The 13259-nt window shown below is 44.0% G+C and overlaps 1 long non-coding RNA gene across 2 annotated transcripts in view; it reads left to right on the forward strand.

The window, feature by feature from the left end:
• LOC118012924 overlaps positions 1-12988 on the forward strand; it is a 30953-nt gene extending 17965 nt beyond the window's left edge. For both annotated transcript variants that reach the window (XR_004679869.1, XR_004679871.1), the window contains 2 exons: positions 11015-11124; positions 12549-12988. This is a non-coding gene — a long non-coding RNA (uncharacterized LOC118012924). The remainder of the gene's footprint in view (positions 1-11014; positions 11125-12548) is intronic.
• The last annotated feature ends 271 nt before the right edge of the window (positions 12989-13259 follow it).

Genomic DNA, 13259 nt, shown 5'->3' on the forward strand with positions numbered 1-13259 from the left:
TGTGTGTGTGTGTGTAACGTAGTGGACATCTGCTGCTTTTTCCTGCTCGACTTCCATTTCTTCCTGTGATACTGGGATCCTAGCTTTCTTTAGGAAACTACCCCTCCCTGACTCCCAGTCCTCGTAGTTCTTAACACCAGATTATGGAGTTAATCTAGACCATTCAAAGCCTTCCGTAATATTAAGGTGAGCAGTCCAGAGGGCTGGCTATTTTGGCTTCTGCCAGTTGGATGATTATTTGCCAACCTTCCAATGGATGCCAGTGGGAACAGCGCTGCAGGCCAAACGGGACTCTTTACAACTGTGTGTTCCTTAGGGGGAAGCACTCCCAATACAAATGATTGAAATGGAAACCGGTGTGCAGGTTTCCCAAATAGAATCGCACACAGATAGGCCATTCCGGCTCAATCACGAGGAGCACAACAGGATCTGTCAGGATGGTCGCTGCAACCTCTGTCGCAGAGAACGAGCGGCGAGTAGCCCAAATGAATGGGGGTGCCGAATGGCACCTAATGTGCAGCGGGAGCTCAGCACCTTTCCTCTCTTTGCTGCTTCCCTGGAACAAGGAGAAAAAGACATCAGGATGAAGGATAATGTGCTATCAACACATAAAGATGAAAGAGAGAAGGACACATGAAATGTCACTCATTTGAAGGTCTACTTTAGCCTGTTCTGTCCTTTTACCCCCCAAAACACATTGCACATTATTTTACCTGTCTGTGGCGCACTCTGGAGCCCAGGGCATCCAGGCGCTCCTGGTTTATCCTTGAGCCCAGCCACGTGAAGCCGCGGCCCACCATCCGAAGGGGGGTAACTGGTGTATTTTACTGTCTCTGCTGGGAAGAGGGCATAGATGTATCAGATCCCTGTGTGATGGGTGGAATTGCATCCCTCAAAGAGATTCGCTGAAGTCCTAATCCCTGGGAGGTGACCCTGGGGGGTCGCTCAGTCCAGGGTCACTGTGAATGTGACCTTATTTGGACATAGGGTCTCTGGAGATGTAATCAAGTGAAGACGGGACAGTTAGTGGGGGTTAGCGGGGGCCTAATCCAACCTGACTGTTGTCCTGACCAGAAGAGGAGAAGAGACCCCGGAGAGGACACCATGTGACACCCGACGCGGAGATTGGAGCAATGTGTCTACGAGCCAAAGACATGCCAGAGAGTGCCAGCAATAGCTGGAGGGAAAAGCAAAGCACGGGACAGATTCTCCCCTCGAGCCTTCAGAGAGAGCATGGCCCTGCTGACACTTTGATCGTGAACTTCTAGCCTCCGGAAATGTGGGAATAAAATTCTGTGGTTTTAAGCCCCCCCCCCCCCGGTTGTGCTCGTTTGTTATAGCAGCCCTAGGACACGAATACACCCTGCTGAAGATCAGTAAAGGCGTGCTACTGTGAAACCCACTGCACAGAGGAGACGGTCACCCAACAGCTGTCCCGCGTGGTCATAAGGAACGATGCCACCTTCCACAGAGGAGGTGCAGCTGTCCCAGGAGTCAAGATGCCTCCTCTAGATGCAGCTGTGCAGATGTGCCACTGGACCAGGGACACGTTGAGGGCAGGACGCGTGCCTTGTTCTCCTCTGCATCCCTCCTTCTGTGCCTGAAAACCAGAGGTGCCCAATAACTGTGGAAAGTATGAATGAGTTGATGGGACAGTGTTTTCCGGATGAGCGATTAACATTACTTTCTGACATCGCGGAAGTGTTTACGATCCTCTTCCGTGAAAATGTAAGTGGCCAAGACATCATATCAGATGCCTTCATTGGCGAAACCCACTTTTAGACCTGGAAGACACAGCCTTGGGCTTCTTTGAGATCTGATTTGGTCCCTGGCGCTCTAGGTGGCAGATGTAACCAGTAACACCTTCAAAAAAAACAAATCTGAAAACCCCACTGATATTGTGATTCTGCTGCTCAGATGTGGCCTCAGTTTCTTGACTTTTTTTTTTTTTTAAGATTTTATTTATATATTTGAGAGACAGAGAGAGAGCGTGCCAGCAGGGGGAGGAGCAGAGGGAGGGAATTCCAAGCAGACTCCCCGCTGAGCATGGAGCCCTACACGGGGCTCAATCTCAGGACCCTGATATCATGACCTGAGCCGAAATCAAGAGCCAGATGCTTGACTGAGTGAGCCACCCAGGCGCCGCTGTTTTCTTAACTTTTAGGGCAAGGTGTGTTACTCTCCATTTAAAAATCAGCCCACCCAAAATGATAGCCTTCTGTTTTGTGCATGAATTCATCTTAAATGCCTTTTGAGGCTCTAAGTGAAAGGTACTATCACCAGCAACAACCAATAAATGAAATAAATACCAGATATAAAATCAGCTACATGGGCTCCTGGAGGGACATGGAATGTGTGGGGGTTTCATTTGCTGAATGAGGTACGTTTTAATGTTGAATGAGAGCTTTTTTTATAAACTGTAAAAGACTATAAAGAAGTCAGTCACTATGACTATTATTTTTCCTATTCCATATCCTTGATTAAATGACTAACCCAAAGATTCAGTAACCAACCTTTTCTCTTCCCCGGACTGTGATTTCTTTACCCAAATGAGTAAGTTATGGCTAATATCCCAAGATCCCAGTTAAGTCGACTTTTTCCTTGGAATCTATGATTCTATCAGCAGGAGTGTCTATATACCTAAGTTCCTGAAATATGAGAAGACATTTGGTGACTCTGCTGACACATAATATTAAATTGTTTGACATAAATTTTTCAGACTATATTTTGTATAATATAGAAGACAAAAAAAGGTAAAGGGGGAGTAGAACATGAAAAAGTATCAAGCATTTAAGAAAATATATATATTATAATAATAACTAAGATTCAACTTACCTAAAGAGGAGAGGAAGAGTATATTTATGATTCACATGAGTATATGCCATGCTCATTGAAAAATAGATTTTTAGAAAAAAAAGAGGAGCACAAGCTTCATGATGCACTTAGAAATCCTAGCTGCCTTTTAAATGTAAACAGCAAACTTAATTTTTTATTATGTAAAATAAAAAGTTGAACTACCCCTAACTTCATTGCATAAATCAAACGTCATATTCAAAAGTGACCATTGTTGAGTTCTTTGGAATCAACAACTTTTTCTGTGGCTAACAGTGTTTCTTGATATTCCTGAAATCAGCTAAAATGCTGGAAAGAGCATGTAGAAATATAGAATCAAGAAGCTATTAATAGAGGATTTTGAATTCAACGGAATCAGCATTTCTTGTATATATTTCTTGTATATTTGCTTTTTTAAGACAATAAGCCTTTGATTTAATGTGTGTGCTAGCCTTGAAATCAACTCCCTACAAAGAAATTCCTGGTTCAATGCAGGGTCCATCAGAATGCCCTTGAACCTTAGGTCACAGGCCACCAAATGTGGACAAGGCAACACAGACCATTGATAATAGAGGAATCTCTAGAGTGAGTGCTCCCGAGACGCAGGAGAAAAACATGAAAGCAGGAGGAATTCTAAACTCTAAAGATGACAAATACTTAGACTGGTCAGGCTAAAGGAATTGAGGCAATAGGACTAAAAAAACAAAAACAAACATAAAATCCCCCAAAACAAAAACCCAAACCTGTCATTTCTCTCCATAACTTTCTTTAGATAGTCCTTACATGTTTTAAGGAAAAGTTTTAAAAATATTTTAAGAAATATATAACAAGAGCTGTTCGACATGCTTATGTCCCTTGCCCTAGTGATTCTGCCTCTAGATATTTGTCTTAAGAAAATATCAGAAGTGTGTAGAATGATTTTGAAGATGTGTGTTTAACTGAAACATTATTTGTTTTTTGTATTTTTATATTTGTAATATAGAGGAACTGAGAGACAAGCTCAATGTACAAAAATAAGGAAAAAGTTAAAAAAATTGGGTTCAATCCATATGATGGAATGCTGTGTCGATATTTTAAAATCCTATTTTCAAAGATAGTTGTTCATAAAGGAAAATGCCCAATCTGTAGCACTCAAAAAAAGGGCAGATACACAATCATATATTCCATATAATCATAACTTTAAATATGTATATGTGTCCATGTATATATAAAGAAAAAAATTGGAAAAACACACCAACATGTTAACTATCCCTAAGTGGCAGGATTTGAGATTACAGGTGATTGTTTCTGCCTTTGTAAATATTTTAAGTAGTATTTTTTAAGTCTTTTAAGATTTTTCTACAATGAGCCTGTATTGCTTTTAATATCAGAACTATTAACTTTTAAGGTTAGGACATTCATGGACGTTCCCTTAAAATGACAGTTTCCCCCCTAAATCAGAAATGTGGAGACTGTGTTTTGGGTTTAATGGAGCAAGGTGCAGAATTTTGATTCAGTGCTAGATTTTCACACACAAGGACCCAGTCAATGAATGGATATTTACAGAGCACATACTCATTCAATCAACCAATGCTTATGGAGCACTTGCCCTGTGCTGGCCACTGAATTCATGCCCAGGAGCCAGGGGACCTCAGGGAACAACCAGGGGTGGCTGGTGAGGGCGAGAAGCTCTTACTCTGGGTATTCGTGAATGTCACAAATCACTGAGGAATGAGACATTCCTAAAGGTTGGGCAAATGTGCCCAAGCTGACTCCCAAGGAGTTGAACCTTTGCTCACAAGTCCAAGACCCAGACCCCCCTGCTCAGCCAGGCTCACCGCTGAGCCCGGAGGCAGAGTCTGCGGGTTTCCAGCATGATGTAATGGCTGCTTCGTCACCTGCAGTCTTGTCTCGGAAGCTCTACTGGTCCTGGAGGCTTGGTTTGTAATATCCTTGCACAGCTTAGTACTTTATTAGCATTCTGTTTAACCATTGACAACTTGATATTCTGACCAATGGTTACGGTATTTCTCCGTATGTTAGGTTGACAGGTTGTTGATTTCCCAGATCAGTTCGCTCTCCTTCCCTTCCTCTCTCGCCCCACCTCTCTCCAGTTTGCAAGCTTCTATTTTCCAGTGGCTTTATCTGCATTTTGTAAGTACACTGAAATAGGAGAAAGCAGGGGCTCTGGGACCACGTGGCCATCTCTGCACAATCAGATCCTCGGGGCTTGCTATTCCTTAAGGTCACTGAGGATGGATCCGAGGCAGCCCTTCATCCCCCAGAATGAATGCTGCCCTGTGACTACCGGTGGCGGGAGCATATTGCCCAGGGTCACATATGGTCTGTTTGGCGGGAGCCCCACGCTGTAAAGGGCAGGTCTGATTGTGAACATTTTAGTCACTTTCCAGAGAGGCTCCTGGTGAACAGGGAAGCATGTAAGCAGGTAGTTTTCTGCTGCAGAAGCCACCCAGATGTGCCTTCTTCCTACATGGGCCACGGCTCTTCCCAGCCCCCGACGTTGGGGTTTCACGTGAGTCACCCAGAGAGGCTCATTAAACCGCACTCATTAAACCGCACCAGCGCGCCCCGCAATTTCGTTCTCTGTAGAGCAGGGTCCACCACCCATTCTGGGTCTTTCCAGTCAAAGTGGCTGTTTTTCTTCAACCGTTCCCTGCCCCTTGGGATAATGAGAGTCATTTACAAGGATAAACGTTTAAACCTCATTAGGAGACAGCATAGCCTAGTGGTTAATAAGCACCCTTGTTTCAAATCCTATCCCAGTGGTGTGCAAGCATTGTGTCTTTCAGGAAACGTACTGAAGTTTCCTCACAGGGGTGTGGTCAAGTGATAATTAGGGTTGCCCCTTGACCCAGTGCCTGGCTGATGGGAAGTCCGCAGTAAGGGTAGCTGTTACAGTTATTACCCGTTCCCTACACGACAGTGTCCCTAATACAGAATGTATGCCTATGCACGTGCGAGTGCACATGTATTTGGTGCGTGGGAAGAAAGGAAGGCTGCCACTGACAAGGCTTGCTTGCAGAGTTGCCGTGGTTGGACTTTTTTTCCTTGGGAAGATAGGAATGTGACATTTCTTACATATCATATGGGGAGGTGACTTCGATGTTTCTTTCGGCTCTTCATCATTTGAAAGGGCATCTGGTGACAGTGAGCTGTTTTAGAGGTCTGTCTGTGAGCTTTGCTAAAGTTAAAAATAAGTGAGACAGTGAAATTTTGTTTGTTCTCTAAAGGAAACCTCTTTCCCCCTCCCAATAGCATGGACGGTGTAATGTGCGTTCTGACGTACCCTCTCCTTACAGTACCCTCCGCGCATTTCTTTTCCCCATTTCTTCTCCTTCTCAGAAACAGGATCTCTCGAGCAGTAAGACAGAGCTTCAACTATCCCAAAACAGGGAAACTGTGAGATGGCTCTTAAAGGATATAAGCTAATACTAATCACATAATATGTAATAATCGCACCTCTATATATGATACATGATACACAACCACCGTAACAATCCCGGCCCTCTTTGGGAAGGAGAGCTGAGCTCTAGGCAATTGACGGCTTGTCCTTCAAAGCACCAGAAAATAACTAACTAAATAAATCAATAAAATAAAATAAAATAAAATATTTTTTAAAAGGAAGGAAGAAACAAAAGACAGGATGTTTTGGGTGGAAAACCTTCTGAAATGTAACTCAATCTCGACTGCTTTCCGAAAGAGTCTGGGAAATTTACATTTAACACCCCTTTTTCTTTTCTTGGTCTCGAAGTCGTCATCATGAGAACCGATTCTAACGCTACTGTATGACAAAGTTATGTGCTTAAGCAATTGAGATAGGTAGGATGTTTGCCTGCACACTAAGAAGTCCCAGACCACTGTACTTTTTAGAATTCTTGTGTCTGCTATCCACAATTTTCCATTTCCCCCTTCTGTGGGCTGTCAGCATTACTTCTGCTCAGCGTGTATGTCTACAGCAAAAGGCCTCTCTACTCCTCATTTCCTAAGTGTTGGAGGGGTGAAAGCGAGAAAATCACACTGGTTAAGGGTCTAAGGGCTACTTCTCCCAAGAGAGATGTATATGTCTAAGAAAAGTATTTCTCAAGTTTTGTTTTAATTTTAAAAGATTCCTTGTTTCAAAGCTATTTTCTGGATAAGTGAGGTTATGCAACGGCCAGTTCTATGTAAATAAAAAATATACATATAAAGTATTGTGGAGCTTCTCACTCCCGGCTCTGTCAGCCGTTACTCAAGTGCTTGCATTCAGATCATATATTTCCTCGGTGCCCTGAAGTTTTGAAAATTTTAATAGCCCTGTGGATGGAACTGACATGACAGGAAACGATTTCAAGTCTCCTGCAGTGATTTTTACACTCATAAAAGTGTTCTCAATGTACCAGAGGCAGTGTTGGATCCCAGAGAAATAATATCCTCAGAAATCTAACTCAGGTGCCATCTCCTTTTGGAGAAAGTTTCCTGTTTTCCCAAATGCTTTATAAGATGCATTTTTCTATGACTGGCCGTTTCTGTTTAAGATTCTATTGGTCACACATGTAACCTAGGCCACTGGCAGGCTCTCGGGATTTCCTGGCAGAAACCGTCGTGAGTATTAAAAGTCAAGGGGTTGGGAGCAGTGAGTCACCAGACACCACCACATTCAGCCGTGCGATGCTCCTGATTTACAGCTTTGTCCCACTTCCTCGGGTTGTCCCCCACAAGCAGAAGCAACTCAGGAGGCTGAGGAACGCAGAGCAGATTGTGGCTGGGCTGGCCTTCCAGAAAGGTCCACGCAGTGGTCCCTGGACCCTGGGAGGCCTCTGCTCCCCCCACCCCCACTGTTTATATTAGCTATCACGCACGGAACAGTCAGGTGGTACGCTGCTTTGCAGTCAGCAAGTTTATCTTGTGTTAAAGTTTTACCAGGAGAAGTCAAGTCGTGTTTACCCCCGTTCTGCGGCAGGTCATGTGCAAACAGCACCTGTGAACCTTTTCAGCACACGTGCTGGACTTTCTCCTTCATAGTTCTCATCACAAGAACTGTTGGGGGGAAAGCCAGCAATTGTTAAATCTCTGGCAAATGTGACAATCCTCACCAGAAATGGCTGTCACTGCTGTCAAGGTGCACGGGACGTTACGTTTGCCGTTGTCGGAGCATGTTCGTTGATTGTAGACGTCAGTCCTAGCATAAACCCAAACTCAGCACACACGTAAGGACTCTGAGTGCAGCTACCAGGCATTCCCTCCGTGAAACAAGGGTCCTCGACAGGTAGAATTTTTTTTTTTTTTAATGTGTCAGCATTGAAAAGGATTCTATAAACTGGATTTCATCGTACTTCCCCATCTCTTTATTTAGTATTTATGTATCAGTCACAGTGTGTGAAGCGCTGTTCTAAGTGCTTTAAAACACTAATTCATTTAATATTCAAACAATTTTGTGAGATAAGGACTATTACCCCACTTTACATTTATGTAAACCAAGGTACAAAGAGATTAAGTAATTTGTCCAAGGCCACATTGCTGGTTAAAGGATGGAACGAGAAGCTGAAACCAGACCAGGGCAAGCAGAGAACTTACTATGCTGCCCACCCCACCTCCTGTAGTTATAAGTATCGGTAATACTGTTCTTTTTGCTTTTCCAGACAAGTTGAACCAAACTTGAGTTTTTAAAATATCTATTGTATTAGCTTGCTAGGGCTACCATAACAAAGTACCGAAGACTGGTCATAATATGCTAGCCATTAGTATGCTAGACATTATTATTTTTTTTTTGAAGATTTTATTTATTTATTTGAGAGAGAATGAGAGACAGAGAGCATGAGAGGGAGGAGGGTCAGAGGGAGAAGCAGACTCCCTGCCGAGCAGGGAGCCCGATGCGGGACTCGATCCCGGGACTCCAGGATCATGACCTGAGCCGAAGGCAGTCGCTTAACCAACTGAGCCACCCAGGCGCCGTATGCTAGACATTATTAACAAAATGTCGAAACAAGGGGCGCCTGGGTGGCTCAGTCCGTTAAGCGTCTGCCTTCAGCTCAGGTCATGATCCCAGGGTCCTGGGATTGAGCCCCATGTTGGGCTCCCCGCTCAGCAGGGAATCTGCTTGTCCTTCTCCCTCTGTCCCTCCTCCAGCTTGTGCACTCTCTCTCACTCTCTCTCAAATAAATAAATAAATCTTTTTAAAAATGTCAAAACAAGCTCCATGTGCTTTAAGAAGAGATAATATTCAAAATGGCCATTGGGATGCCAAAGTTTCGAGAAGTTCTCGTGTTTTTTTGGAGGGGGGTGTAGTTTCTTTGACAAGTCTCTCCAATTTGAAGTGGGTCCTATAACTATGAGACATAATGCTGAAACCACTATTGTACCTTGATTTCTTCCCTTCCTCTTCTTACACCAAGTGTGAAGGTGTGGGGAACTCTTCATCTATCTATCATCTATCTATCTATCTATGTATCATCCATCCATCCATCCATCCATTCATCCATCTATCATCTCAATGGACCACAGATTGAGGAGTGAAGTAGTCATCTTATTAGTTAATTGCATTTTTGGCAAGTGTTTAGAAAGACTTCATTTTAGCTTTCTCATCATAGAAGGTGTCCTTTAAGCCAACTGTAGAAAGTATGAAGTCATATAAAGGGAAAGAGCTTTATGGCAAGAAATCTAAGGTAAGCCATCTTTTATGACTACAAGTAAATCCCGGGTTACAGTGAAAAATCAGTGATATGTAGAAATAATAGGTGTGTATATATGTAAATGTGAAATATCCTACAGTGTCTGGCATGGAGCAGGTGGTTAAAAATATTAACAGGCAGGCAGGCATGTGGGCCCAGTTTCTCCTGACAAATGGTAGAAATTGAGACCAGCAATGATTTTGGTCCCCTTGATGATGAACCACATGTAACACTGTAATTTTACTTCTCAGATAAGGTCAAATATTATCCCACCCCTGCTAATCCTAATTCAGATTCTCTGTCTTAGCTGTGTTCGTCATTTCTGCAACTACCACTCATGGCCGTGGAAGCGCAGCCAACACCAGTTTGGAAGCATTAGACAAGCATGAGCGCGAGTAGGGCTCAGTATTTGGGGCAATAGCCAGGTGGCTACTGTGGCGGATCACAGTATTGTTCACAATTATTTGTTCCCTTTCCTTTATGTGTGTGTGTTTTTTTTTTTTAAGATTTATTTATTTATTTGAGAGAGAGAGCGCACGTGAGTGGGGGCGGTGGGGAGAGCAGAGGGAGAAAGAGAGAATCTCAAGCAGATTCCACGCTGAGCACAGAGCCCAATGCAGGGCTTGATCCCACAACCCTGAGATCATGACCTGAGCCAGAAACCAAGAGACAGACGCTCAACCGACTGCGTCATCCAGTTGCCCCCTCCTTTATTTTTTTTAAAGATTTTTTTTTTTAAAGTAATCTCCACACCCCATGTGGGGCTCTAACTCACAGCCCCAAGACCTAGAGTCGTGTACTCCACCAACTGAGCCGGCCAGGTGCCCCTATTCCTTCTCCTTTAGAAGGATTATATATCCAGGGAGCCTGGGTGGCTTAGTCGGTTAAGTGTCTGCCTTCAGCTCAGGTCATGATACCTGGGCTCACCCAGAAAGGGGAATCATGAGTAAGAAGAAAAGGTCTAAAATGTTTTGAGAACTTTTGCACTTTGTAATTATATTCTTTTGGCCCTTTTCTCTGCTTGTTGAATGTTTTTGGATTCTTGCTATTGTCCCTATGATTGATTCAAGCCTACTATGATGCTCTTCTTAGATCCCAATTCATGTTCTTGCAAGGACATTCTTTGGAGGACCATGAATTGAGAGAACACATTCTTTGAAATTTAGAAATAGGTGGATCCCAAAAGTATCCAAGAATCCATTGTCACTTAAAGTGAGCACATAACTGGGGCACCTGGGTGGCTCAGTCAGTTGAGCATCTGCCTTTGGCTCAGGTCATGATCCTAGGGTCCCGGGTTGAGCCCTGCTTGGAGGAGAGTCTGCTTCTCCCTCTCCTTCTGCCTCCCTCTCTCTCAAATAAACAAATAAATTAAAAAAAAAAACGAGCACATAACTTAATTCATATAATACAAGGTAGGGAATTCATTGCTCCATTCCCATCCTTTCCCTTATATATTCTCTCTTCTACAAGATCAGGCATATCAAATGTGGGGCCTGTCATGCTGCTAACTTGTAGCTGATTTGTTTGCCTCTCAGTGCGGTTACGAAAGCTCATGAAGTCAGGAGCTGGGGCAGCCATCTTGCAAGCATGAGGAGGCAAACCTGAAGACAAAAGCCAGCAATGCTGAGGATGGAGAAGCCAAAAGGTGGGAAGAAACCGGGTCTTCCATTTCAGCCTCTAAATTTACTAATCCTTGAACTACTCGGCCCCCAAACTTCTTGTTATGCAAGGTAATGGGCATCATTTGTCAGGTGTTCTGTTCATGACAGCCAGAAGTCAACCAGAATGATCGCTTGGCCTTTTACCCTTTCACAGATTGACTGTTGTGCCCAGACATGCCTGGCTCTCAGCAGAAGAGCTCCTGTTGGGCTCTCCGCTATAGGTGTCTCTGGGCTCTGTGAAGAAATAATGAACTGCTTGTGGGTCCAAAGTCCTCGCGGCTCCTTTGCTTTGTCTCACATATAGGCCACAGCAAGCACTCAAGAGTAGCAACTGCTTATTTTTTCGTAAAATAGGGGCTAAATACATGAATATATACTTTTGAGACTCTATAGATGCTCCTACAAAGAACAGTTAAGGGCCCTGGAAGGTGACCATACTCATGTGAGTCCTAGCTCTGTCCTCCCTTGACTGGGGCTAGGTCTCCCAGGGAACCATGGTGTCACCTACCTTGTGAATCCGATCCCATGAGGTTGCCAAGAAGTTGACTTCTCTGCCTCTATTCTGTGTGAGGGGACACTCGGCATCAGTAAGTTTCCTAAATATAAAATAGTAAATGTGTTCTAATTAAATAAATTAAGTACTTGGGAAATTAAACGTAAAAACTAACAACAAACCTCCCATTTACCCCAGCAATCATTTAGGCTTACACCTCCCCTGTTAGCAGGACTAAGAAGCCCCAAGAATGGGCTGAAGCTGCCATTTCTCTGTCCAGAACCCTCAATAGACTGTATGTTCTGTGAAGGCATTAGCTATGTCTGCCTGGCTCACCCAGTGCCTGCCTGAGCTTCTGTCTCCTTGTAGATGCTAAATACCTACATAAAGGATGAATAAATGATGAGCTGTAATGCGAGGCCCAGGGCTATGAGAGGTTCAGCCATATCAGATCCTGGCGGGGACTGCTCCTAAGGGAGTCCTGCTCCGTGAGCTCCAGGAGAACAGCAACAAGGATGAGTTAGTACATTATTGGCAAAAGGGCTTCACTGAAATCTTGCTGTAAATTTGTTGCAGAAAGGGCACTTGGGCATTTACTGTTAAACAAAGACAGGAATCTATATAACATTAATTAGAACTTCCATTTACTGAGCAAATGCTGTCTCAAACACTGTGCTCTGCTTTAGACATTCATTTAATCCTCCTGACCACCCCACAGGTACTATGGTTGGCAGCCTCTAAGATGTCCCCTGATGACCCCCACCTCTTGACATCTACACCCTTGTATAATTCCCTCCCCTTGCGTGTGGGCTGGATTTATATACTCAGTTCTAAAGGACAGTGCGGTAGAAGTAATGGGATGCCACTTGCAAAATTAGGTTATAAAAACATTGCCTTCTATCTTGGGTGCTCCAGCTGCCGTACCGCGAGCTGCCTTGTAGGGAGGCCTATGTGGCCGAGAACTGAGGGAGACCCCCAACCAATAGCCAGTGAGGAGCTGAGACCCTCAGTCCAACAGTCTGCAAGAAATAGCATGCTGCCAACAATCACACGCATTGACGTGGAAGAGGGGTCTCGCCCAGTCAAACCTTCGGATGGGACCACAGCCCTGGACGACAGATTAACCGCAACCTCATGAGATCCCTGGAGCCAGAAGCTCCCAGCTAAGCCATGCCTGGATTCATAATCCACAAGAATTGTAACATAATAAAGGATTATTGTAAGCTGCTACGTTTGGGGGTAATTTGTTGTGCAGCAATAGATAATATAAGGAGATACTAGTATTATTTGCACTTTACAGAAGAGGAAACTGAGGTTCAGAGTGGACAGGAAATGGTGAAGCCGGGATGTGGACTGATGTGGTCTGACCTCAGAGGCTACATGATTAATGACGAGAGTCAGTTTCAGATGGTGTTAAGCGCGTTGCTACCGTTTAGCCAGAGTAGGTACTGTGCAGAATCTTTCTTGGAAAAGAGTCTTCTTTGGAAAAGCTAATATGTGTCCTCCCAAGCCAGGTAAAATTTTTGAAAGATTCCAAAAGCAAAAAAAATTTACAACATGCAAGCGATCATAGAGCATTGCCATTTAATTTCTAGCAAAGATGACCTCCCTGCCTCCCAGCCCACA

This window comes from Mirounga leonina, unplaced genomic scaffold, assembly GCF_011800145.1.
Source record: "Mirounga leonina isolate KUSES-001 unplaced genomic scaffold, KU_Mleo_1.0 Mir_152, whole genome shotgun sequence".
In the NCBI taxonomy this organism is placed as follows: Eukaryota; Metazoa; Chordata; class Mammalia; order Carnivora; family Phocidae; genus Mirounga; species Mirounga leonina.